The sequence below is a fragment of the Notamacropus eugenii genome, chromosome 5 (assembly GCF_028372415.1).
Source record: "Notamacropus eugenii isolate mMacEug1 chromosome 5, mMacEug1.pri_v2, whole genome shotgun sequence".
Classification (NCBI taxonomy): domain Eukaryota; kingdom Metazoa; phylum Chordata; class Mammalia; order Diprotodontia; family Macropodidae; genus Notamacropus; species Notamacropus eugenii.
In genome coordinates this window covers 309,921,332-309,949,030 of record NC_092876.1, presented here as the reverse complement: position 1 = coordinate 309,949,030, position 27,699 = coordinate 309,921,332, and the positions used below count along the sequence as shown (strand labels likewise).

At 42.1% G+C, this 27,699-nt stretch overlaps 3 long non-coding RNA genes across 3 annotated transcripts in view; 2 read left to right on the top strand and 1 right to left on the bottom strand.

Annotated features, from left to right (window-relative positions):
- The window catches only part of LOC140506310 (uncharacterized), a 21,704-nt gene extending 17,348 nt beyond the window's left edge, over positions 1–4,356 (top strand). Inside the window, exon 3 of the long non-coding RNA XR_011967874.1 lies at positions 3,684–4,356. This is a non-coding gene — a long non-coding RNA (uncharacterized lncRNA). The remainder of the gene's footprint in view (positions 1–3,683) is intronic.
- Positions 1,018–22,412, bottom strand: LOC140506309 (uncharacterized). Its single transcript, XR_011967873.1, has 3 exons — positions 21,754–22,412; positions 21,269–21,387; positions 1,018–1,602 (listed from the first exon to the last, which is right to left on the bottom strand). It is a non-coding gene; the product is annotated as an uncharacterized lncRNA (long non-coding RNA).
- LOC140506308 (uncharacterized) lies at positions 19,169–27,699 on the top strand. The gene is made up of 3 exons (XR_011967872.1): positions 19,169–19,716; positions 21,817–22,528; positions 23,052–27,699. It is a non-coding gene; the product is annotated as an uncharacterized lncRNA (long non-coding RNA).

Here is a 27,699-nt window from a genome sequence, read left to right as displayed (position 1 = left end):
GTTCTTACATGGAGAGGAAGAGGGAGTTGCCAGCAGAGAAGGCTGACATTCTGAGGAACCAAAAACTACAGAGTGGAAAATATATGGGATGAGGGAGAGGGGGAAGAGCAGTATTAGTGAAGGGTTGGAAATGGGAGAGGGGCAAGGTGGGGAGGGCTCTTTCATCTCTTTCAGAGAGCCAACTGTTTTCAAGTACTTTAGCAGGATCTATTTGGCCCATTTCTATCCTTGGCAACCTTCTTTTAGCAATTAGTTCATTTGCTTGAAGGAAATGAGAATGTACCTTTGGAAACCCAACAATTCCAACTCTCCACTCAGTCAGACTGGCCTCAACCAATTCGAATGGAAAGATTTGACTCTTCCAGAATTTCTTGGACTTTCAGAACCTCATTAGCACCCACTATTACCTGGGCCTTCATTGCTTGATACTCAAGCTTCACAGACCAAAGTGAATTGGGTTTGTTTTTTCCTTTTGGCACCTGGCAAAACTACTCCCCTTGTGCCTGTTCCCACCCTCTCTACCCAGAGAGAGCTGCTGCTTCTACCCGCCTTGCCTGGCATTTTTCCCCAAGGAAGCTAACAAAGGAAGGAGCACAATGACCTATTGAACTGATTTCCATTTACCATAGGGGCCAACCAGAGGGAGGAGGGGTTCTGGAGCTGAACTCTCTGAGACTGAAAAACAGAAGCATTCTAGCAAAGTTACTCAGAGCATAACTGCCTAAAAACAAATGCCCTGATGTGGCCCCCAATTTCACATACACTCGGCCTCATAACAACCCCAGTTAACCAAAAGGCTCTAGCATTTGAAGAAAAAGAACACCACATTTTTCCACTGCAAGACCCATGTCTTCATTAGTAGGCCACATTGTCATTTCCTTCTTTTAAAACTATTATTAAATTGAGCTCGCCATTACTACCCTTCTGTAATGAGTTTCCTCAAGGTCCCGATTTATAATGAATAAACTCCAAGACAGCAAGCAGATGTGGCTGATAAAGTGAGGCATATTGAACAGGTTTAGAGTTCAAATCCTACCACATTTATTTGTGTGACCTTGGGTAGGTCACTTAATTCTGATCCACAGTCACCCCCTTTGTAAAAATAAGATAAAACTATTATAACACACTCCCCACCTCCCACAACTCACAGTTTGAGGTCCCCAAAAGTTGGCTGCTATTCTCCCTCAGGGTACTAGGAGGTCTGTTGCTTAAGTGTACCCCCCAGTACACTCCCCATTATCAATAGATAAGTTGTCCCCATTCATTTTTAGAAAAGAGATTTACTAAGAAGGTATAATACTCCTTCAGACTGGGATTGCACTCTCTTTAAACACAGAAGGTTCCTGGTGAAAGTGGGTTCAAGCTTAAAATACAATGGTAGTGAAGTACATGTGAAAAGAATGTGTATGACCAAGGAGTCCCTCTTGGTTTCTGGCCTTGGAAATCATTTTCTCCCTCTGTGGAGTCTTCATAAAGTTCCTCTTAGGTGCTCCTCTCCTCTGGGTGAACCATCTGTTACTAGCCCAGATCACTCCTCTGCTGGGTCAAGTCACTGGTCCCAGGGCATCTTCTCTGATACTGCTCATTCTCTTTCTTCCTCTTCTGCAGAAGGAAAGTGAAGAAAAGAAGGAAGGAAACAAATATTTTTTAAGAGCCTACTATGTGCCTATATTAGGTTAAGCACTTCACAAACATCTCATTTTTTTCCCCATCTGTGAGGTGGGTGCTATTCATTTTATGGTTAAAGAAACTAAGGCATATAAAGGTTAAGTGACTTGCCTAGGGTCACATAGCTAATAAATGTCTGGGGTCAGATTTGAACTCAAGTCTTCCTGCCTCTGATACCACTAGACTAGATACCACAGCCCTGGAATCTGGAATCTGGAAGACTCATCTTCTTGAGTTCAAATCTGGCCTCAGTCACTTACCAGCTGTGTGATCCTGGGCAAGTCACTTAACCCTGTTTGCCTCAGTTTCCTTATCTGTAAAATGAGTAGGGGAAGGAAATGGCAAACCACTCCATGATCATTGCCAAGAAAACCCCAAATGAGATCACAAAGAGTCAGACATGACTGAATACCGGACAACAACAACTTCTTGACTCCAGGTCCAGCTCTCAATCTACTCCATCATTTAGCTGCCTCTGAAAGGTTGCATTCCACTCTGCCGGCTCCTCGGTGGGCTCAAGCTGCCACCCTGCACTCTCTCTAGATCTTGGAATGCCCACAAGTTGATGGCTGGGCACATCCGTCTCCAAGATGCTGCTTAGTCACCTCCTGACTTATGACTATTTCTACCACCTTCAGGGGACTCTGCTCACATCTCCAATTATTAGTGGGACCTCAGATGGGACTTCAGGATCTCCTGAACTCACCAGGATCACCTGAGCATTCTCATCTTGGAATACTTTCTTACCCAAGATCACTAAAAAATAAACATACACCTACATGAAATAGAGGCACTATGTGCTTACAGTTTGATGGCAGCTGTGTAGGAAAATGTGACAGCCGCCTCTCCCCAACTTGGCGGTTCAAAGCATTCTTCCCTGCCTGAAGCCTTCAAAGAAAGAAGTTGGAAGATGGTTGGGTCATCCCTTCAGTATGCACGCTCAGATCCAGCTCAGCACCTCCTGAGTCATCCATTCTTCTGACACTGAAGCCATTTAGAAGACTTTTCAGCACCAAGCCATACCAACTCCTTAGCATTCATGGCCAGACGTAGGTTTATCAAAGTTTCCTCATGGTTGGATTGGAAACAGGGAATATCTGTGCGTGCATCAAGGCCTGCCCCTCATGCTATAGACCAGTCAGTCTAGCCCTATTACACTGGCAACAGGTTTACAGGATTGTTGTGAAGATTAAATGAAATTATATGTGTATAGCAGTTCACAGCGTTTAAAGCACCTACTCTAAGCATACTAAAACGACCCATCCAGATGCTCAGTGCAAAAATGAGTTGCCTCATTCGCTTGGCATCCTTCTTCTAGAAGCCAGTAGAACTGTCTGCATTTCCCCCTTTTTAGCCCAACAATTCAAATAACAAATAGGCTTCTTTGACTTGAAGACACCATTTTTAAAAAAATGAATGGGAGTCCATAGGACAGCTGTTGTTCAGTCATTTTTGAATTGTGTCTGACTCATTATTTGGGGTTTTCTTGGCAGAGATACTGGAGTTGTTTACTATTTCCTTCTCCAGCTCATTTTACAGATGTGGAAACTGAGGTAAACAGGGTTTAATGACTTGCCCAGGGTCACACAGTTAGTGTCTGAGGCCAGATTTGAACTCATGAAGATGAATCTTCCTGACTCCAGGCCAGATACTCTATCCACCGTGCCACCAAACTGCCCCTATAGGATGGTAGGACCATAGATTTAGAGGTAGTTACCTGAAGTCATGGACAGTACAGGCAACCTAAGAAAAGGATGGATCATGATAGGTCTTCAGTCCTGAAGGATTGATGAAGATCACCTAGTCAAACCACCCCATTTTTTGGATAAAGAAACAGAGGTCCAGAAAGGGAAAGAAACATGCCCAAAGTCACACAGGGAATAAGTTCAAAGCTCAAAGATGCACCTAATTCTTTTTGCCTCCAAATCCAAGACTTAGTTTGAACAAAGCTAACACTCAAGAAAATTATGAAATCAATGAAATTTGTCTTTAATCCTTTCTGCTTTCCATTCCAGGCTGCTCAGTGGTACAGTGGATAGAGCACTGGGCTGAGATTCAGGAAGACTCATCTTCCCAAGTTCAAATCCAACCTCAGACAATAGCTGTGTGACCCTGGACAAGTCAGTTAACCTAACCCTGTTTGTCTCAGTGTCCTCATCTGTAAAATGAACAGGAAATAGCAAACCACTCCAGTATTTTTGTCAAGAAAACTCCAAATGGGGTCATGAAGAGTTGGACATGACTGAACAACAACAAAAACCTCCCATTTCAATACCCCTTTGCCCCCAATATCTATTTTGCTTTCAATTTGTTATCAATCAATAGAGTCATCTAGCACTTGGCTTAAGATGCTACTCCTCTATGATGGGAGAAACAGCTTCTCTACCACCACCATATACCCCCATTCCAACCCCCATCTCCATGAAAGTTAGTTTCATTTTTTTCCTTTAAAAATATTAAAACTCTCCTCAAATTTTTAATTGACTCAGGGGTCTAAAGCTCAATTAACCTAGCTTCCTTTTTGCTTGGTACAAAACAGCCAGGATAGAAGGAGTTGCAGATCTTCCCTTAGCTGCTGACCTACACCATCAACATGAACACCACAGCGAAGCCATGCTCAAGTGAACCACTGCTTTATCCTGGATGAACTTTTTCAGCCCTGAATGTCCTTCCTCTGCTATAACTAAATAAAATCTCCTTTTCAAAATTGTTAGAAGGATTACAAGTGTCTTGTTTCATCCTAGTTTTGGACCTAACCTATTAGTCAGTTGTTCTGTCAATAGGCATTGATGAGCTGCCTACTATGTGCCAAGGCAGCTAGGTGATGCAGTGGAGTGAGTGCTGGGTCTGGAGTCAGGAAGATCTGAGTTCAAATCCCAGGCACTTACTAGATGTGTGACTTGTGCAAGGTCACGCAAGTAGCGTCAGGGGCTGGATTTCAATTTAGGTCTTCCTAACTCCAAGCCTAGAGCTCTCTCCTCTGTGCCCCCTAGTTGCCAACACTTGGGAGTAGCCCTCCTCAAATTGGAACATCTACTCTATAGAGGTATAATGCTAGCCCTGAATTTGAGATTGCAAGTTTTTTTCTAACCAGTAAATCTGACTTTTTGCAGGATAATATACGTCCCCATCCCTGCCCCCCCCCATCACCTTCCTAATCCCTCCTCCCACTCCATTGCTGAACACTTGCAGGATAGGAAATACTAGATAATCTGTCCTAGTGGACAAAAATCCTTCCTTGTTCCAAACCCCTGTATAATCAATCCCTAGATGTTTTTCAGTTCCTTAGGAATATGGGTGTGTCTGGTGTGCTGGGAACTCAGAGATTAAAAAAGGATTCTGGTAAAGCCCAGGGTCAAAGGGGCTCAAAAACATGCCAGCTTCCTTATCCTGACAAAGAAATTAATGCTCAGAACACCCTTGAGAAATAAATGGAAAGTATATTATTATAAATTGTGCAATTAAGATGAAGCCTCCTGATAATAGGGTATCTAGAATTGATTCTAAAACATGATTCATTTCTATTTTCATTTTATGAAGGCGAGGGGAAAATTTAGTTTAGACCTGTGATTTCATCAGTGTAGAGGATTCCCAGGGTGGGAACTCCCTCCACCAATACAGATCAGCAGCTCATCTCTAATCTCTATCCTTAGAGCAGACCTGTACAACTTGGCAGTAGGCAGGGGCCAAAATTAAAACAGGCTAGAGTACTTTGGTAGCAAATCCAGCAGCAAATCCAACTGCAGATAGGTTTTTAGTGGCTCACATTTCAAGTAAAGGTATAATTAATGATTAAAACAAAAACGCTTTTCTCAAAAACACTTTTTTTTATCAGGGCATAATCCAGAAACTACAATCAGCAAACACTTCTTTATGAAGCAGTGATTTCTTTAGGAATCTCAAAATTAACCTTAATAGTCACCTTATTGTCTGAGTTTACTTTCTTAAAAAACCATTGTTCCCCACTGAAATTTTTCAACAATTTGGATGCTTTAACTTGTTTTTCATTGGTGTCCAGTTTGCTTAAGTCAGGATGTTTTGATTTGAAATGGTGACGAAGATGGTATTCCTTCAAAATGGCTATTACTTCTCAGCAAACAAGCCACAATATTTTGTCTCTTGTGTAAGTAAACAAATATCTATTCGTCTGCTCCTGATTAAACACTCTGTGTTCTGATTAGATCTTCCATTTCTTTTTATCACCCATTTTACAAAGTCCATACGAGCATGATAACCTGTTCTGCCTGATAACTTAGAACACAGAACATGAGAAGTTATTGTTTCCAATGTGCTTTTGCTGACCCATAACCAAGAATGTTTACAAAGGGCACTGACCATATGAAGCAAGTCTCTGTTTACTGACTGCATTCAACTGTAGAGGCAAGGAATGTTATACTCTTTGGGTGGGGAATGAATGAGGCCTTAGGCTGCTGCATGGCCCCTGAATGCATGGTCCTGCTGTTACTTCTATCTCTTGGGTTTATTCTTTCCTACTCTAAGTAAATAGAATATTAGAATATAATAGACTGTGACCTCGTGAGATTTGCAAGTTTGGAGGATCAGAGATTCACTATAATAAGTACCATCGAAGTAAAGAAAAATGATCTGTGGAACCCAGTCCAGTAGCAAATCCAACTTGGCAGCAAAGGCACTCTTGCTTCACCCATCAACAATAACCTATTTGGTGTGTCCTTTATGGTTAACATTCATAATGGTCCAAATGACTTTGTCACTCAAAACTGTTCTTCAAAGAACATTGTTGTCACTGTATACAGTGTTCTCTTCGTTCTGATCTTTCCACTCTTCATTATTTCATACAAATCTTTGCATTTTTTCTAAAATCACTGAGTTCATCATTTCTTATAGCACAGTAGCATTCTATCACAAACACATATACCAAGTTGTGTTATCTGCATCTAGAGAAAGAAGTGATAAACACAAATATGTATAGAATAATTTGACACAAACACACATATGTGTGTATTTACCTATTTGTGTCTAATGGTGGCTATCTCTGGGGAGAAGGGAGAGGGAAGAAAAAAGAAGCTGACGTGATAATTTTGTTGTACATTAAAAAAGAATGCAAGTTGTGCAAGTAAATTTGCCATCTGATGTGCAATTATCTTTTTATTGTACTATGTTATGGAAATGCTTGTTTTATTCCATAAATTAAAAATAAAAAATTCTTAACTACCATATTTGGAAATAAACTCAGTGGGTTAAATGTTTGTAGCAACTGCTGTAAGTTTAAACCTATTGTCCCCAGAGACTGAAGTAAGACAAGGAAGGGTTGGGGCCCGGATGTTTGGGGAAGAAGTTTGCACTTCTGTTCTCCATCTTTCTTCTCTGTAACTATCGCTTTGTAAAAGCTAATTGATGTTAACCAGTTAAAAGATATTAGGGAGCTATTCACTGAAGGTACTAGATCCATAAGCAAGATACAGACTGAAACTGCTCATTGATATTGGGGAGAACATACAGATACTCAGGAGAATAAAGCAGATAGCACTAGAGAAAAGTTCACTGGCCTTCAGAGGCACCCCTATAACTCTGAGACATCAACGTAGCTAGCCCTTTAGAGGACCTACTTCATGAATGCAAGTACAAGTGAGCTAAGGGACCCCAGAGTCTTTATAAGAGACACCAAATTTAAAATGTTACTTCCTCCCTCATGTGACAGCCCTCCAAACACTCGAAGATGGTTAATGTGTTTCCCTTAAGTTTCCTCTTCTCCAAACAAAATATCCCCAATTCCTTGAAACAATCTCTTCATGGTCTGGTTTGTAGTGATGTCCCTTAGTTTTTGGAACATGTATTTCAAAGCCACCTACTCAATGATTTTTACTATATAGCATCTGCCAAAGGTCACAGCACCAAATTCCAGTGCAGCATTTATCTGATCAATCAACATTGACTTTCTTGTCCTAGCGGAAAGAGACACCTGGGTTCAAATCCCCATTCTCCTCCTTCCTAGCTATATGATCCTTTCACCCTTTGAAGAGAAATTATTTTAATCAGTGGTTTTTTTTTAAATTTCTGTATCACATTTATTATGAATATATAGTGCTAGACTTGGATTCAGAAGGACCTGAATTTGAATCTTACCAAGAACACGAGTTAACTGTGTGACCCTGGGCAAGTCATTTAACTTGGTGGTACTGCAGGTACTTCCCAGCTCTGGCATCCCATAACTCTGTGTTGGTTGGTACTTTTTGATCTATTATGACTCCAGCCCAGTATTTGTCACACTATTTCAGGCACAGTGACACATGAGGAGAAGAGAGCCTTCAAATTCTAAAGTTAGTTAGGTGGTGCAATGGATAGGACAGAGAGCCTGAGTTCAACTCCCACTTAGACAGTTACTACCTGTGTGGCCCTGGGCAACTCAGTTTCCTCAGCTGTAAAGTGGAGATAATAATGGCATCTACCTTGAAAATGGTTCTGAGCATTAAATGAGATGTTTGTAGGAAGTGTTTAGCTCAGTGCATAGTAAGTACTTTAATAAATGCTTATTTCCTTTTTTCTTAGGTTGCCTCTGCATAGCATGTAAACTTATACTGTCTCCATCTATGGTCCATTGAAATCTCCTTTTTAAAAAACTTTGCAGTGGTGTGGGAGGCACGCACACACAAACACACACACACACACAATGCCCAAGGGTCATAACATGCCCTTTGGGTTTATCAAACCATCTCCTCACTTCTGTCATAACTTAAACATCTCATAGCTGTATAGCTGGAAGGGACCTTAGAGGCCTGACCCCTTCATTTCCAAATTGAGGAAACTGAGATCTCAACGTGGAAAGTGATTTGCCCACGGTCATACAACTAGCAAGTGGTGGAGCCAAAATTTGGACCCAAGTCCTCTTGAAAGCATCCTCTGACACCAGATAAAACCTTCCCTGCACTGTAGCCTTCCTTATCTCCATCATCTTGGCAAAGCTGACTTGGGAAGGGGGCAGAGTAAAATAAAATCCTTTTCTACTCTTCCATGTCTAAGCTTGTCATTGGGTTATTGGGAGATGTTCTGCTTGACTTATTGCTCTAGCTTCCTAACTTTTATTGACCTAAGTCTGGGGTGATCAGTTTTATTCACATGTTATAGAAAGCACTCTTCTTTTGTAATCTTACTGGCCTTCTTGGTGTGGCAGAGTGATCCATTCAGTTGGTAGGTCATTGCCAGACTTCATTCAATGACCCTCAGGGCAGTGTTGGACTATTTCATACCTGTTCGAACTGGTTCCTTAGATACATTTCTATCCTTAACTTGTTGACTGCATCAAAAAAGTATTTTGGTGTCTCCCCAAATACAATGAAGATCTTGACACTCTAGTCAGAGCTCACCAGAAGCCAATGGGCTCTTGGCTTGCTGGGGAATAGGTTGATTCTGGGGTCACTGGAATGACCGACTACTGAATGAAAGGATTTCCTTGACTTATTAAGGATTCTGGTTTTTTTGTACAGGTACTACAGAACCACAGTCAAATGACATATAGGCATTGAATTAGGTGACTCCAATGTCCCTTCTAAGTGGAAAATCTCCTATGAAGGTAGGCAATTTGGGTGGTTGCCCAAGACCATAAGTAGAACCATAATGGATAGCAGTTTACTGAAGCCATGAGAAGGGACAGATAATGCAAACAAATGACCTGAGGCTCATCTATATGTGGTCAGCTCCCATACCCACCCTGCTGCCCTGACTAATGCAAAGTAAGTGGTCATGTGCCCTACCTGGCATTCATCAAATTCAGGCTACTTCTTGGGACTTCTCTCCTTTTTTAGACTATGATTTTTAGACAGTGATTTTCATTTTAATTTTCAGCATTTGAATACGTTTCATCTCAACTTTTATTACATGCTATGTGCAGGGCACTATGCTCAGTGCTAGGGAGACAGACAAAAATTAAGTAGTCCCTAACCTCAAGGATCTTACATGGTTCAGTGGACAGAATGCTAGAAATAAAGTCATGAAGACTTGGATCTGAATCTCCCCTATGACAAAGCTGTGAGGCTGTGGGGCAAGGCACTTAATATTTGAGCCTCAGTTTCTTAATCTGTAAAATGAGGATAATAATCAGAGTTTTAAATGAAATTTCTTTCATCTGGGTCAAAACTCTTAAGGGAGGTTGAAGGCATCATGGTTCAGTGGGGAGGGGGAGGCATGACAGTGAAGAGAGAGTCCTACTATATGTATAGTCACACTAGGAAAGAGGGTGGCCAGTCTTCCAGAGTCTAGCCTCCAGGGGATTAGTGATGAAAGCAGATCCAAAGAGAGGGGTCATAAGAGGTCCCTGGGAGTAATTCACCAGAGCAAAGTGAGGGATCAGGGTCACATTGAATAATGAAGGCCAGTGAAAGATCATTAGGCATTAGGATGATAATCTTTAGGAGGGAATACCTCCCTCCTAGGAATGTTGGCACGCTGAAGAAAAGTCCTAGCCATCTCTCTCTGGGTAGAGCTCTGATAGTCATACCTATTAATATCTATGTCATAGATAAAGGGGGGAAAGGGAAGAGAATAAGCATTTATTAAGCACCTACTATGTGCCATGCACTGTGCTAAGAGCTTTACAAATATCTTATTTGATCTTTGCAACAACTCTTGATGGAAGGTACTATTATTCCCATTTTACAGTTGGAGAAACTAAGGCAAACAGAGTAATTTGCCCAGGATTACACAGCTAGTAAGTGTCAAAGGTCACATTTGAGCAATGACTCCAGGTCCAGAGCTCAGTGCACTATGGTGCCATCTAGCTTCTCTTGGTTGGATACAATAATAGAGTATTTGTTGTTGTTGTGTTTTGTGTTAGTCCTTCCTTCTCAAAAAGGACCATGACATCATGGAGATGATCAAAACAACTTGCTCTTGACTTTGATTTGACTGAGGGAGGGCTGTCCAAGGTCACCAGCCTCACTCTCTCCTCCAGAGCCATCTGGGTCCAGTGGCCAGATACTTAACAGAGCACATGAAGAGTTAGGCTGCCTGTATCGGGCTTGCCACATGCATGACAATGAGGGGTTACTCTGAGATGATGAGCCAATCTTCTTATTGTCTTTTAAGCAGCAAAGGAAAGTAATTTGGTGGAACTTTAGCAAAAGGAATGACTCAGACCAAAGGACTGTCTTCTATTGACTTTTCTGGTGGCATCATGAAGCTCTGGGACTTTCCATGAGGGAAGAACAGCTCCCCTTTTCCCCCTACCTCGGCCACCATGTGGCTATGAGCACACAGACATGTGACAGCTAAAGCCCATCTCTTGTCTAGACAAGCCTGATGTTGACTTTGGGCAGTCTTCTCTATGTTTATTCTTCTGATCTTAGGTCAACAATTATCAATCCTCCTGAGATGGATGCATCTAGACTTGGAGGACACTTTTAGAGTTCAAGGAGTTTCAGATCCTGGACCCTTTGGCTGAAGCTGATTTGGTGATAAGGAGAGGGGTCCCTAATAGTTCTTCTAGCACTTCTTAGAGAAGATGTCCATTGGAGAGGACAGATTCAATCCTTGGCCCGGCTTTCCAGAAGCTGTGAGCAGGGTGATACAGAACTGAGATGAAATGTGCAATGTCTATGCAGAAGTCCCATAGAAATCTTTCATGTTTTCATGGTTTTAACTATCAACTTTCCAATGGAGTGTAATAATGGTTAATATTGTCACTGCTTTATGCCTTTGTCTTTCTGTCAATTCCTGCTTGTGGGCGTTTTGTGTTAAACATTTCTTCTGTGTTCAGAGAATAAATGATCTGTCCCATACCTGATTTGTATTATACCTTGACTACTTTTCTACCTTCCCATCTGGGAAGGCTGCAGACATGAGCCAAAACTTTGAACAATTTTCCCTAGGGTCCTAGATGGCCCCTTGAGTGCAAAAGGAGATTGCCCTAGCTCTTATGGTTCTTATTGTCAGAGCAGGCAAATCACTTAAGCCTGCTCACTAGTCACTTATTTCTCTCAGCCTCAGTTTATTATTATATCTTTAAAATGGGAATAAGCAATAATGTGAATACCTACCTCACAGGAGTGTTGTGACAATTAAACAAGACGTTGTATGTTTTGTGTACATGTCATGAGGGGGCCATATGCCTAACTTCCTCTTAATAATCACTTTTCATTCATTGGGGGTGGGGGGATGGAGGAAAAGGACAGGAAGTACTTGTTGAGACAACACAACACAATACAATAAAACATGCGTTTATTGATCCATTATTTTATGCAGAGTCCTGGGCTAACTAAGTTGGTTGGTTGGTTATTATCCTTCATTCTCGAAGAGGGCCAAAATGACATGACCATGATAAACTCAAGTTTCCAACTGTGGCTGCTCAGACCAATAAGAGCTTGGAATGCTCTACCACAGATTGGGCACAGATAGTCCATGTAAATATTTGGGGTGGATACTCCAAATATGCACATCCTACATTTCCTTTGTGCTGTCTCAATTCTCCTTTGCTCATAGAGCACAGTACCTTTTCTGATGTGGGTATGCCATGCTGAGCCAGTGTCTCCCATGTTGCACAATCAAATCCAAAGTTCTTGAGAGAGACCTTGGGAGTGTCCCTGTATTGCTTCTTCTGACCACCACGTGATTGCCTGCCCCATGTGAGTTCTCCATAAAATAGTCTTTTTGGCAAGCATACAATTTGCATTGGAACAACATGGCCAGCCCCAAAAAGTTTTGCTCTCTAAAGCATAATTTGAATGCTTGGCAGTTCAACTGAAGCAAGGACGTCAGTGTCTAGTACCTTATCCTGCCAGGTGATCCTCAGAATCTTCCTAAGACAGTACAGATAGAAGTGATTCAGTTTCCCAAATGGAAACTGAATGGCGCTGGTAGACTGTCCATGTTTCACAAGCATATAACAATGAGGTCAGCATAACGGCTCTGTAGACCTTCAATTTGGTAGTCAGTCTAATACCTCTCCTCTCCCAAACTTTTCTTTGTAGCCTCCCAAACACTGAGCTAACTCTGGCAATGCATGTGTCAACTTCATTGTCAATGTGTACATCCTGGAGTTGTCAGGCAGCGAACACTCTATCTACTGTTCCTCGGCCCTTTCTAAAGCCACACCGGCTCTCAGGTAGATGACCACCTTCCAGGTGAAGGATCAGCCTATTAAGGAGGACTCTAGCAAGAATCTTGCCAGCAATGATTAAGAGAGAGACCCTCCCTGTGCTTGTCGCAGGACAATCTATTCCATTTACCTTTATAGGGCTAAGTAAGAATTGAGAAAGAAACAAAATTTAAATAATATGGAATCCTCCTAGGGAGGGTTAATAAGATAACAAGACAAAGTAAGACAAAGACACAGCTAACTATAAGAGATATAGCCTCACTATCACCCTCCCCCAAACACACATCCCCAACCCTACCTCTTGGGGCTCGCAGTTAATGCTTAAATTTTCCTTTTGTTATCAGAAGAAGAAATCAACACTATCTATGGTCATATTGAAAAATGGTCTAAATCACTATTGATTAGAGAAATGCAAATTAAAATAACTGAGATACCACCTCACATCTATCAAATTGGTTAAAATAACAAAAAAAGGAAAATGATAAATGCTGGAGGGGATATGGAAAAATAAGGACCCTAAGGCACTGTTGGTGGAGTTGTAAGCTGATTCAACCATAATGGAGAACAATTTGGAACTATGCTCAAAGGAGTTATAAAACTGTGCATAACCTTTGACCCAGCAATACCACTACTAGGTCTGAATCACAAAGAGATCCAAGTAAAAGAAAAAGGAACTATTTGTACAAAAAAATATTTATAGCAGTTCTTTTTGTGGTGGCAAAGATATGGAAATGGAGGGGATGCTTATCAATGGGGGAATGGTTGAACAAGTTGTGGTATATAATTGTAATGGTATTGTGGTGTAAGCAATGATGAGGGGAATGGTTTCAGAAAAATCTGAGAAGACTTACATGAACTGATGCAGAATGAAGTGAGCAGAACTAGGAGAACACTGTACACAGTAACAGTAATATTGTTACAATGATCAGCTGTGAAAGGTATAGCTACTGTGATCAATACAATGGTCCAAGACAATTCCAAAGAATTCATGCTGAAAATGTTATCCACATTTAGAGAGAGAATTGATGAATTCTTAACTGCAGATTGAAGCATATTTTTTCACTTCCTTTATTTTTCTTGCCTTTTTTTTACAACATGGTTAATATGGAAATATGTTTTATATGATTTCACATGTATATTGCTTGCCTTCTCTGTAGGTAAGGGAGAGACTGGAGGGAGGGAAAAAATATTGAAATGCAAATTTTTTTTCAGTGAATGCTAAAAATAAATAAATAATAAAATTTTTAAACTTAAAAAAGTTCTCTTTATGAATTGTTCTGGCAGATCTTCCTAAATCTTTCACACATCTTCTGTTTCCTTATAGCACTGATACGCAAGTTACCCTTACCTAATGGAACAGGTGGCCAATGCAAGGGCAGAATGGCAGAAAGAGACCTCAACATAGAATCAGAAGAAGTCCTGTCTTGCCCACCTAGTAGTTGTGTGACCTTGGGCTAGTCTCTTCCCCAAATCCAGTCCTCCATTACTGCTTCATAAAATGAAGAGTGTTGTACTAGAGCATTGTCAGAGGGCTGGATTTGGAGTTAAAAGCTCTGATTTCCAGGTGATCTTGGGCACATCCTTTTACCTTTCTAGGCCTCAGTTTCCTCATTTGAAAATGAGAGGGCTGTATTAGACAGCCTGAAGGCTTCCTTCCATCCCTAAATCTGTGATCTTGCTGTTTCCTAAGGTCCCTTCCAGTTCTCACAGCCAGCAATTTTAATTGGACAAGATAACCTCTCAGAGTCTCTTCTAATGCAATATAATCTGTGATCCTTGGAGAAAATGCATCCTGCAAAAACAAAGCCGCCCATTGTCAGGTGGAGTTTTATTGGCATGAAGTTCCCTTGCTTTCCCAAGCCCTTGACAGGCTGTCTCACTAACCCTCATGCCTGGGAGGCTGCCTTAGTTCCCATTCCACCCCCTAGCTGGAGGGAGCCCCCTCCCCAGGCCCTCATTAAAGAGCCCATCAATCAGGAGCCCTCCTGGGTGTGATGTCAGAACGCCTCAGGCTTGACAGCTCACTGACCTTCCTGAGCATCCAATGCCAAGCCCAGAGCTCTGTTAGCTTCTCTGCTCAGGCCAGGCCCTTAATGATCATCTTTTCATTATTTTTACATTCAGAATTGGCAATCATTCAGATTAGGTATATATTCAGAGGCAACAGAGTGTAGTGGAAAAGCAGACTCCAATCCAGGAAGACCAGGGTTCAAGTCCTTCCTCTAACACATACTGACTGTATGACCCTGGGCAAGTCATTTTAACCCTCCAATCAATACACATTTATTAAGTGCCTACTATGTTCCAAGGGCAGCTAGATGGCTCAGTATAGAGAGAGCCGGAACTGAAGTCAGAAAGACTCATCTTCCTGAGTTGATATCTGGCCTCGGACACTTCCTAGCTATGTGACCCTGGCCAAGTCACTTAATCCTATTTGCCTTAGTTTCTTCATATGTACAAAGAGTCAGAGAAGGAAGTGGCAAACCGCTCTAGTATCTTTGCCAAAAAAAACCAGATGGGGTCACACAGAGTTGGACAAGACTGAAAAACAATAACACTATGTGCCAGGCACTATGCTAAGCCTCTGAGTTTTATGGGCTCCCTAAGGTTCTAAATTGCAAAGAAGGTGCCCCAACTTGCACTGGTGGAGGAAATTTCCTCACCCAGGAGTTCTGTATACCAATGAAATCTTATCCTTATATTTTGAGAGAGGCTGTGTGAAGAAATGGATGGATATTTGACCTGGGTTCATGCCAAACTGGTCTGTCCCTTATTAACTATGGGACTAACATCACTTAGCTTTTCTGAACCTCAAACAACCCTTTTAAGCCTGTATGTCATAGACAGGGCGCTATGGGAACTGGTGGAGGGAATTCCCACACTGAGTCAATCATGGGTCATAAAAGTGTTGACGCATATATCACGCTGATCAAAGAGAACCTTCAAGATCATCTCTTCCTCAGGGAGTTTAGAGTCTTCTTCATCCTATTTCCTGCTTCAGAAACACCTTTTCCTTATCCATCCTTTAGGCTCCACTCTGAGTCTCACCTCCCCCAAGAAGCCTCCTCTGACTACTCCAGTTCAGAGTCATCTCTCTATCCAATAAACATAGCATACCATTTCTACTATATCTTTAGTCAAAGACTTAAGTTGGGACATAGTTATGTGGAAAGAATGTTGAATTTCTCAAATTTAATATTTCATTTTTCCCCAATTACATATTAAACAATTTTTAATATTTATTTTTAAAAAATTTGAGTTTCAAATTCTCTCCCTCTCTCTCCTCCCCCATCCCCAGTAAGAAGGCAAGCAATTTGATATAGGTTATACATGCACAGTCATGCAAAACATATTTCCATGTTAGTCATGGAAAGAAAATACAGACAAAAAAACCACACACAAGAAAAATAAAGAAAAGGTATGCTTCAGTCTGCAAGCAATGTTCAATTTTGAGTCAAAGGACCTGGATTCAAGGTCCTGTTCTGTTGTACAGAAGCAGCAAGATACAGATGAGATAACAATGGATTAGGAGTTAGACAACTTTGGTTCATGTCTTGTCCCTCTCACTTACTATCTGTGTGACCTTAGGTAAGTCATTTACCCTTTCTTCCCTCCATCTTTAAAATGGAGGTGGGCAATGGTGGTAGACTAGATGGCCTTTCAGGTCCTTTCCAATCCTTATACTAGCATCCTTACATTCTAGTACACATATTAGCTATATGTTTTTGGACAAGTCATTTATCCTCTCTGGGCCTCATGAAGGTGTAGAGTGGATTTTAAGGCTGAGGCATTTGCAAGCTGCTACTCAGGTGTGACTCCTGATTTGACTTAGGAAGAAAGAGAAAGGACTTTAAAAGTCAAACATGTAGGGGACAGCCCCTCAACATGTCCCTGGTTTCCAGCTTGCCTCCCTAGAGACTTTGGGGTTTCTTCCTTTGGGGGACATCAGGGCCTCTCTTGAAGATTTCTGTCTCTCCATCAGAGAGCTTATTCACTCTGTGAATCTTTCAGTATAGCATATTCTGTATAATTCTGTATAATTCTGACTTCTATTTGCTTTCTGCTTGGAAAATAGGTTTACTCACTATTCATTATTTGTGATGCTGTTTTGTGTAACTAATAGCTGATGGGATGGGGCAGCTAGGTGGTGCAGTGGATAGACCACCAGTGCAGGAGTCAGAAGGACCTGACTTCAAATCTCACCTCAGACACTTGACACTCACTAGCTGTGTGACCTTGGGCAAGTCGCTTAACCCCAACTGCCTCATCCTGGATCATCTCCAGATGAATATCTGGTCACTGGATTCAGATGGCTCTGGAGGAGAAGTGAGGCTGGTGACCTGCACAGCCCTCCCTCCCTCAAAACCAGGTCAAGTGCAAGTCATGTCATTATTCTCTGATGGCATGGTCTTCTTCAGCAATGAAGGATGAACACACACAAACACAGAGAAACGCCTCTCTGTTGGTCAAATTATATTTACCTATTACATAAGCAACACATACACCTTACAAAGGCATTAGACTAGATGATATCTAAAGTCCCTTTTGCCTCTAAATCCTGTAGCCCTTTCCTTAATAAATGTGTATTGATTATTTACAACATGTAAGGAATACTATGCTAGGAGTATAGAGAGATCCAAAATTGTGTTATTGGCAGGAATACAAAACAAAAAGTCACTAGCTCCACCTTGCCCCTCTAGTCTTGCTAGGTGAACATTCTGGGCTGATCTATACAGAGTCACGTAGAGAATAAAGGATTCCTCTCACCACATTCCAAAGAGCATAGTTCAAGAAGCAGGGATCCGAGACAGAAGCAAAGGAGTTCAAAAGACATCCATCCAACGTAAGCCTGAAGGCTGTTGCTACTTGCTGGCTGGGTGTTAGCTATGGGTCTGACTCACAAAAACAAAAAAATGATTAAAATAATCCCTGAGACTGACTACAAGAGTTGAGACCCCTTTCTGAGGGGAAAGGAGTCATAGCAGCTGCAATTCAGGAGAAGACAGGCAGGAGACAAAAAGAAGAAGCAGAGGACCCAAAAAGAGAAGCCCAGCGGAAACACCAGCGAGATGAGGGCTTTGTGGAAAGCCTGGGTAGGGGGTAGCCCAGCAAAGAGAGGAGCCTTCCAGGGGCTCTAACAAGTTTGCAACCCAGTAGCACACAGGTCAAAGACACAACAGAGAAGCGATGACAGCAGATGAGAGGCAGTGCAGTAGAGCAAAGGCATGCAGGATTTGCAGTCAGAGGACCAGAATCTGAATCCTTGTTCTTACCACCTTTATGATTTCAGACAAGCTACATAACCCCGCTGTCTGTGAATGAAGGGTTGTACATCTAAGGTCCCTTCCAGCTCTCAGGCTATGATCCTCTAGTCCTGTGGGGGAGAGAGAGGCACAGGACAGGAAGCATCAGAGTTAGCGCTGGATTGGCGTCCCAACTTACATCCAGCTGTTGGAGCATGAGATGCCCTGCCTTTGCCTGGTCTCTACATATATGCCCTCTCCTACAAGCAGTGTGGGGATCTGTGGGAGACTGTGCCCCTAGGTATATGAGGGGATTTCTTTTTGATCTTTTATCTTGTCATTCTATTTAAAAGTCCTCTGCAGGGGCAGGGGGGTGGCACAGTGAACCAAGCACCAGCCCTGGAATCAGGTGGGACCTGAGTTCAAATATGATCTCAGACTAACTGTGTAACCTTGGTCAAGTCACTTAGCCTTCACTGCCTTGCTGTCCCCCCTCAAAAAAGTAAGAGTTTAAAAGTGCTCTCCTTTTAACTCATGTGGTGTACATTACAGTTTTGGCTAGGTATGCACTAAATTGTATACAAGTCATACCCTATACATACATGCATGTGGGTCTTCCAACTCCCCCACTTTGTGCCTCAAAGCAAGCAAACAAGATTAAAAAAGTAAATTCTTTATCCTGTGAGCAAAATAAGTTTGAGATTCAGAACTAGTGTGACCTTTAGGTGACATAGTAAAGAGACATTAGAGGGGGCTTGCAAACTAAAGCTAAGTAGGTCTTAAAGGGGGTACATTTTGGAGGGTCCACAACTGAGGGAAGACCAAGACATGGTTCCTTCCCTTGTAATTTATTTGGACATTGTTTTTCAGTTGTGTCCAACTCTTCATGACCCCACTTTTTTGGCAAAAATACTGGGGTGGTTTGCCATTTCCTCCTCCAGTATATTTTACAGAGGAGGAAACTGAGGTTAAGTGACTTGCCCAGGATCACAGCTAGGAAGTATCTGAGGCAGGATTTGAACTCAAGTCTCCCTGACTCAAGGACTCTTTCTACTGTGCCTCCCAATTGCTTCTTGGTGGCTTTGTTTACTGTCTAAAACCAAAGCCAGATTTTCAAATCTGAGTCATCCATGCTAAAGCAATAGCAGCTAGCGATGATAGAGCAAAGTCATTCCTCCTCCTTTGTCCCAACAACACAGGGTATTTGAATTTTATCAGGCATCCCTCTGACAATCATAAATTCATAGAAGACTGGAACTAGAGGGGACCTCGCGGATCAGTTAGTCCAGCCTCATTTTAAAGATGAGGACAGAGATTCAGAGAAAAGAAGTGACTCACTCAGCAGCAGGTAGGAATGTGCCCAGACAAACAAGCCACCTGATTGCCCAGTTCAGTGCTCTTTACCCCACACCGATGTTAACACAAGGAGTGACTGTCATCATGGAACTTCAAACACCCTAGGCTGGTGGAAAACATATGTTTGGCAGGTGGAGGTAGGTGTGTTTTGTGGCAATATCTCCACTGATAGCCCAGGAGAGAGAAGAGACCCAAAGAAGGAGCTCTGCTGGGTCACCACATGGGTGAGTAGGTGCCAGAAGAAAGGCCTCTGGGTCTCTTAGCAGCTGGCAGCAGTAGGAAGAAGGCTTGATCTAGAATCTAGAGCACCAGCGTTCGAATCCCAAGTCTACTCCTTACTCTCTGAGGAAATCATTCCCCCTCAAATTCCTCATCTGTCAGGTGAGACCAGACGACCTCCAAGGTGTTGCTTAGCTCTAAATCTATGGACCCTTTTTTACTGAGTTTAATTTCCTGCTGGACTTTCAAAGTGTGTTTGGCTGTGTAGAAAGGGATACTCTCCAGCACGCTAATCCAGGATTGCTACCAAAATCCATGGAGTAATAGTGCCATCTAGTGGCTAACATGCACCCTGTTGTTCGAGTGTGTCTGACTGTGATCATGGCCATGGGGTTTACTTGGCAAAGATACTAGAGTAATTTGCCACTTTCGCCAGCCCAATTTACATATGGGGAGACTGAGGCAAACAGGGTTAAGTGACTTGCCTAGGGTCACACAGCTAGTGTCTGTGTCCTGATTCCAGACCTAGACCTGTATCCACAGAGCCATCTAGCTAGCTAACATGCCACCTCTTGTGCTCAATCACCTGGAAGAAACCTCTGGGTAGGAATAGGCCCCACCTGTCTTTGTTCAAATTTCCTCAAATTTATCCCATCAAAGATTTTTTTCTTTATTTTTTTCTTCCCTTATAACACGTGTTTTTAACTTTTTGTGTGTGTGATGGACTCTTCTGCTAGAGTGCAGAAGCCCATGGACCCCCTGTCAGAAATATTTTACATGCATAAAATAAGACACATAGGATTGTAAAGAAAACCAATTATGTTGAAATAGTTATCAAAATGTGAAAACATTTACAAACCCCATGTTGAGAACCCCTGACTAATAAGGTTGGGCACACAGTGCTCCTGCCCTAATAGATCAGAGCTGCTCCTTCTAGCACCCCACTGAGAAGGTAATAGGCCATTAGAAATACTCAAAGATTGAGCATGGTCCATGGAAAATAGCCTAGCTCTGGAGGCAGATGCTGGAGGTTCAGATCCTCCCTTGGATACTTGCTACCCATATGAACTTGGGCAAGTCACTCTCTGGACCTCAGTTTTCCCATCTATAAAATGAGAGGTCTAGACTAGGAACCCTGTGAGGACCATTCCAGCTCTAGATCTGTGAATCTGGGATCTGAGAGCCAGCATGGCTTAAGAGGGTAGGGTGTATGAAAGAGCTTATGCTGAAGTGACCAAGGGCTTAGTCACCAGCTCTCTGGGCCTTGTTTACTTCATCTGTAAAACAGGGATAATAATTCTTATAGAACTTACCTCACAGGGCTGTAGTGGGGCTAAAATGAGATAATTTATGTAAAGTGCTTTACATCTTTCAAAGCAGCGTAAGTGCCTGCTAGGATCTCCAGCCCACTTTGCTGCCTGGGGTGGGAAGGAGGATAGGAGGAGATGCTATCTGGCCAGGGTGCTGTCACATCCACAGTCAGCCAGATCTTTCCACTACATTATCAGCCCTCAAGGCCCCATCCACATTGTGGGAAGGGCATTTGCTTTCTCAGACCTAGGATGGGCCAGTTTGGCAGATGCTGCTTCCCTGGTTTCCTGAAAAAAAGGGAATGGTTCTCCCCAATGTCCAGGGCGCTAGGCAGAAGGGAGGTGGGAGGTGAGACATACATTTAATACTGGACAATAATGTCCAGAAGTCATTAGCAACTTACCTTCTGCATGTGTTTGGTCTTCTTTAGGGTAATTAGTGTGTCCAGACTGGGGCTTGGTGAATCTGGTAGCATGGAGATTATATTCTCTCTTTTTGTCCTCCAAGCTAATAGAAAAGTGTCTAAAACAAAACAAAATAAAAATCTTTGAGGTATGCTAAAATCCCGTAAGGAGAGCAGTTAGTCAGGGAACAGTGACAATCACTGGTATTTACTTTTAGGGATTTAAAATTTACAAGGCACTGGGTTCATGAGACGCTTTACAATAGCTTTGATTCTTAAAACAAAACTCTGAGATAGGTACTACAGGCAGGTGAGGTATCCATTTTACATACAGTACAAGCCTCAATGAGCTTATATTCTAATGGTCATACATCATGCACTATATAGATACATACACAATGCATTCCAAGCAGATAAAAAGTAGCTTTGGTATGTACTGAGGGAAAGACCCTGATGAGTGCTGGACCAACTAGGAAAAGCCTTACTGAAACAGAGGGTGAGGCTCCTGCTGCATCCAGAAAATAATTGCTTGCTGGTCATCTTCACAGTGGGTGTGACATACATGATGATCCAGACGAGGAGACTGATACAGAATGGTCAGACAGAAAGGAGGACAGTCGAGGTGTGCTGGAGCCAGCTCGAATGAGCTCAGGAAAACATATGGTTAACTTTTCAACGTGAGAATTGACCCCTTGAAAATCAGCAAACACTGCAAATCAGGGCTGGATTTATTATTTTGTAGATTGTGTAGACTTCAGAAAGTAATGGAAAGAATGTTAATAACGAAGATTAAACTTAGAAGTGAGTCAGGGGTACATTTATTTCTTCTTTCAGATACACTTACTAGTCCATCCTTAAGGAGAACCATGGGGGAGCAAAGCCACAAAACCAGAGGGAAGGTAGAATGTTGAGAAAGAGAAGGGGATTAACAATGGCAAAGGCCATAGGAAGACCAAGGTTGAATTTGGAGGGTGAGAAAGAAACAGCTGGAAGAATTCTGAGATTGCAAACCCAGGGGACCCCAATAGACCCCTCCACAGAGATAAAGAACTGAGAAAGAAGGGGAAATTTAGTAAGATAATGAATAAATCCTGGTTGGGACAAGCTGAGTGGGCTGTGTCTGCTGCAGAAAGGAAGAAGGATGAAGACTGAGAAAAAGCTAGTGGACTGAACAATTAAGGATTGCTGGTGACCTTGAAGAGAGCTGTTTCAGCCAAATGTCGGAGTCAGAAGCCAGACTCTGAGGAAAGCGAGTGGGAGGTGAGGAAGAAAATGTGAATGTCTGCAGTTCTGGGGGGAAACAACATTTTATTGTTGGGGATTTTTTTAAAAACATTGTTATTATTTCTTAGTGACTATTTCCCCCTCATTTCTCCCTCCTCCTCTTCCTTTGTAACAAAGAACTATAGTTAATTAAAATAAACCAACACTTTGACCATGTCTGACAAGGGTGGAGCACAAAGGGGTCGTTATGTCTTGTGATCTGGACACACAGATTTTGTTACCTTTTAAAAAAAATATTTAGAAAATATTTTCTAGAGACCAACATTGAGTAATGTCAGGAACGCTGGCTCTGGAACCCCAAAATGTGGGTTCCAATGCTGTTTCTAATACTTGCTATCCCTGTGATTTTGAGCAAATTCTTTAACATTCCTTGCCCTTCTGAGCTCTCCTTCCTTATCTTTCTGTTACAAGGGGAAGGGATAGTTATAATAATAGGTAACATTGATGCCAGGAACTGTGCCAAGTACTTTACAAATATTCTCTCATTTTATCTTCACAGCCACCCTGAGAGGTAACTACTATTATCATCCCCATTTTACAGATGAAGAAGGGTCACACAGCTAGTTAAATGTCCTCAGCCACTTACGAACCCAGCCAGATCTCTGATTCCAGGCCCAGTGCTCTAGCTACTGCACCACCTAGTTGCCAATGGGGCATCACTGAGAAGTGGTAATGATGTAAATAGAGGAACAAGAAAATTCTGATTTTTTTTTCCAAAAGCTGTTTATACTCACTTCTACTTCCTTACCTCCTACTCAATTCTTTTCCAGTGGGTTCATACTTGCCTCTGACACATGCTAGGGTTGACTCTGGGGAAGTCTTGTTATCTTTCAGTGCCCCCCAGGCAACTTTCTAAGACTGTAAGCTACAGGGGATTTGCGTGTCTGTTCGAATGGGTTTTGCTTTGAATTCATGTAGCACTTCACCAAGTAAAACTGGGATGGTACATCACCATTCCACCCACCAGTTTTGGATAGGTGTGCCTTAAATTGTACACAATTCATACTTACATGCAATTGTATGTAAATTGTATGCAATTTACATACAAATTACATACATACAATTACATACAAAAATGTGTAAATTGTATACAATTCATACTTGGATCTCCCAACTCAATAAGAAATTGAGGCACAAAAAACATTCCCACAGCAGGAGTTTCCCACAGAGATAAAATTGCTGGTCTGGACAAAAGTATTCATTTGCTTAGCAAAACCTTTGCAGATCACAGTCACAGTCCGAAGCAGATAGTCCAGAACTGGGCTTTAGCCTCTTGAGCATGGTGAACTCTTCCTAACACCATGGGTCTAGCCATGCATGACCTCGTGACAGTGAAAAAACTGATGTGTTGAGAAAAAACAGCATGTGTTCTGTAACAATAGACAATGATAAAGCTGTTTCACCTAACTGAGAGCTCAGCTAGCTCATGCCCAGGAAGGGCAGCCTCTTGTGTGAGAACGTCTACCTCAGCAGGGCTTCCCGAAGGTGGTTACATCTTTACCTTTCAAGTGGTTCCTCAGGGCCTTGTTGTGCTCTCTGCTGTGGCTGGGATGTGGGAATGGGTGAGGTGACTTGAGGTGGTTCCAGAACAAAGGGAGCTATTTTTTCCCTGCAAAATATCTCAATGGGTGTGTTTACAAAGAGTTAGGACTGGTACAGAAGAAACAACTTGCTTTCTGCTGGGAACATGAGTCACTGTGGTAGGGGGTAGAGAGGGCATCGGGTTCCTTTCCCACAAGGGAGATAAGGATAAGGGTCCTGGACTTTTCTTTACACATGGGAAAGTTATGGGCTAAGAGCAAGTACCCATGGTACACGCGACCTTGACATTAAATAACTAGAGGAGAGCTTCCATAAGGCTGCAGCTAGCGTAAGGGCTGCAGACACTTAGGATGACTAGTTGAGAACTGGAAGTTACCTTAAAAGCTGTTTAGATGAGAAAACTTGGACCTAGGAAGGAGCAACTTTCTCACAGGTTGTTCTTCAGTCATGTCAGACTCTTCATGTCCCATTTGAGGTTTTCTTGGCAGAGATACATTTTTGCCATTTCCTTCTCTAGCTCATTTTACAGATGAGGAAACTGGGGCAAACAGGGTTAATGACTTGCCAGGGTCACACAGCTAGTGTCTGAGGATAGATTTAAACTCATGAAGAGGAGCTTTCCTGATTTCAAGTCCAGTGCTTTATCCAGTGGTCCCAGGTAATGACAAAGGTGACACTTGAACTCAGGTCTTCTGATTCCAAATCATTCAATAAGCAGTTATTAAGTGCTTCCTCTGTGCCAGGTCTTGTGTTGTGGATTTCCACTGTCCCACACTGAGGGCCATTCAAGCTACAGGAGTTCAGAGAAGGGAGGCATTATTGTAGGGCCAGGTGTTGGTCTGCAGGGAAGGCTTCCTGGAAGAGGTGGTATCTGAGCTGATCTTAGACTAGAGTTGATTAGGTGGGAAGGAGAAGGCATTCTAGGTGTATGTGGATGTGGGGGAGGAGAGCAGCATGTAACTGCAGCAGAGAGTTGGAATGCAGGACTGTCAAGGAACTGTGAGAACATGGTGATTGGGCTAGAAAGTGAGTGAAGGTGATTGTTTGCCATCTGGTACATGGAGTCACATAGAGTCAGGAGGACCTTCGTTCAAATCCAACTTCAGAAACGTATTAGTTGTATGACCCTGGGCAAGTTACTTAAGCCCAATTGCCTCAAAAAAGTGAGGGGGTTAAACTCAATGACCTCTAAGTCCCTTCTAGCCCTAAGTCTATGATCTTATAAATAGTGAGATATAAGGCAAGTCACTTAACCTCTCAGCCTCAGCTTCCACATCTGTAAAATGAGAAGGGTTGAACTCAGTAACCTCTAAGCTCCCATCCAACTCTAGATTTATTCCTCATATTGATTTGCAGCCTGCTGCTCCATTCTTTCTGTTATTCTATGCTGCTTTCTTCTATGTCTTCTATACTGTCTGGATACATTTCTTTTCACTGCAAGACCAAATCATTTCCTTTTCCAATCATGTATGTTCTCCATGATGATCCTCATACCTTTAATTACCTGTAAGTCATCACTGCAAACATGCCCAGCCTGCTTATGACACCCATGATATTCCCCTTTGAGTCACCCATTACTTTAATTCTGCAGAGATTGTGGGACCCCATGACTTGCTGCCTCACTGGGAGCACTGGTATTTTTAAGGGCATCTAGATGGCATAGTGGATAGAGAGAAGCAGACCTGAGTTCAAATGTGACCTCAAACACTTATTGAACTACTTGCTATATCCCTCTTCCCACTCCACCCCCACCCCCAGCAGAATTGTAAGCTCTTTGAGATTTTTACAGTCACCACACCTAGCACAATGTCTTTTATATATAGTGAGTGCTTAATAAAGTTGTATTGATTTTGTACAATTCTTTATGGAGAACCTCCCTAGAGAGTCCATTTCCATTTGGACTCTGTATGGATGACATTTCCTGTAACAGTGGGGAGAGCCTTTAACAAGCATATGTCTTTCTGTCTCTTTAATTTTATGTTTTACTTTATGTATCAGCAAAGGATTACTCAACTATTCAGTTCAATTCAGTTGTTGGACAGTTATCTTTGTGGTTGTATAACCACAGATTTCACATGATCTTCATACATTCATGGGAAACACCTTGCTGGGAGAAGAGATTTTGAGGCAGCATTTTGTTCTGACAAGTCAAATGCTTTTTTTGGGTAACACGCAAATAATAAATACAATGGGATCTTATTGTCTTTTCATCTCTTAGATAATTCTATGCCTGTGAAGATGTTGTCTGTTATAGAGGACAGTTATGTGAAAGTCTACCCAATCACTTTTCATATTTTCGTCAAGTATGCCCTCAATGCGTGCAGATCATCCTCAAGGATCTTACAGAGAGGATCAAGTAGGCATATGAATTGGTTACTGATGCTCCCTTGAATACCTTAATTTGACAATAATACTTACTGTCTGTGGTTTTTTTCCAGTAACTTGATGTGTGCTTTTGTTTTAGATACTTAGAAATCAAACCCTGCACGCTTTCAAAATTGTGTCCTTTCTACTATTGTGCTATAAGAAATGATGAGCAGACAGACTTCAAAAAAATCTGAAAAGATTTACATGAACTGATGCCAAGTGAAATGAGCAGAACCAGGAGAACACTGTACATAGTAACAGCCACCCTTGAAAGTCCTGTAGTAACAGGACCCTGGAGGTGGTGGCCCAGGCCTGGGAAGAGAAGAAAGGATGATAAAACCAACCACAAAGTGTAGGGACAGAAGGCTTCCCCAGATGTCAGTTCCCTGAGGCAAACCTTGGTCGCCCTGCTCTCCTCATAGCTGTGAGTCAACCACAGGCTGAACTAGGTTCTAACCCCAATTCTATCCTTTACTAGTTTTGTAATCTCAGACTAATCAACTCATCAGAGTGGGTTCTAGCTTTATCATATGAGAAATTTTATCAAATGGAAAAATACTTTTATTACTTAACTCACTGGGTTTTTATGAGAATTAAAAAGGGGTGTGTATGTGTTTGCGTGTGTGTTTGTGTTTGTGTGGGGGGGGGGCAATTTGGCAAACCCTAAAGTACTGTACAAATGTCAGGTGACTGTATCCAGATCCTGATAAAACAAATGTAATACCCTTTCTGCCTACATTTTGGTCTGTCCTTAATTGTACTTGGGGGAATGGTGAGGGGAAGTATCAGGGGGGAAAATGACTTAAAATGATAGAATTTATTGGGTCTTGAATGCTGAACTTGGGAATGTTTTTTATTTGGTGGGTAATAGAAAAACTATGAAGACTTTGAGAGAGGGAGCAAGAAGGCAGAGGAGAGGATGGTTAGAGCCAGGCATCAGAGAGATTATTGTGTCAACTATATGAAAGATGGATAGGAGAGCTACAAGACTGGAGACAGGGAGGCCAGTGAGGAAGCTATTATGTGGGTCAGGTGAGAGATATTGAGGTCTAAACCAGGTTGGGAGTCACATGAATGTTGAAGAGGGGCAGATAGGATAGATTCAACATAAGAGTTGAATCTAATCCTCACTGGTCAATTGATTGGATACAGGGGAGGGGATGTGGAGAGGAACTATAAGACCTAGCCTGTACAACTAAGAGGGTAGTACTATGAGAAATGAGGAAGTAGGAAGGAAG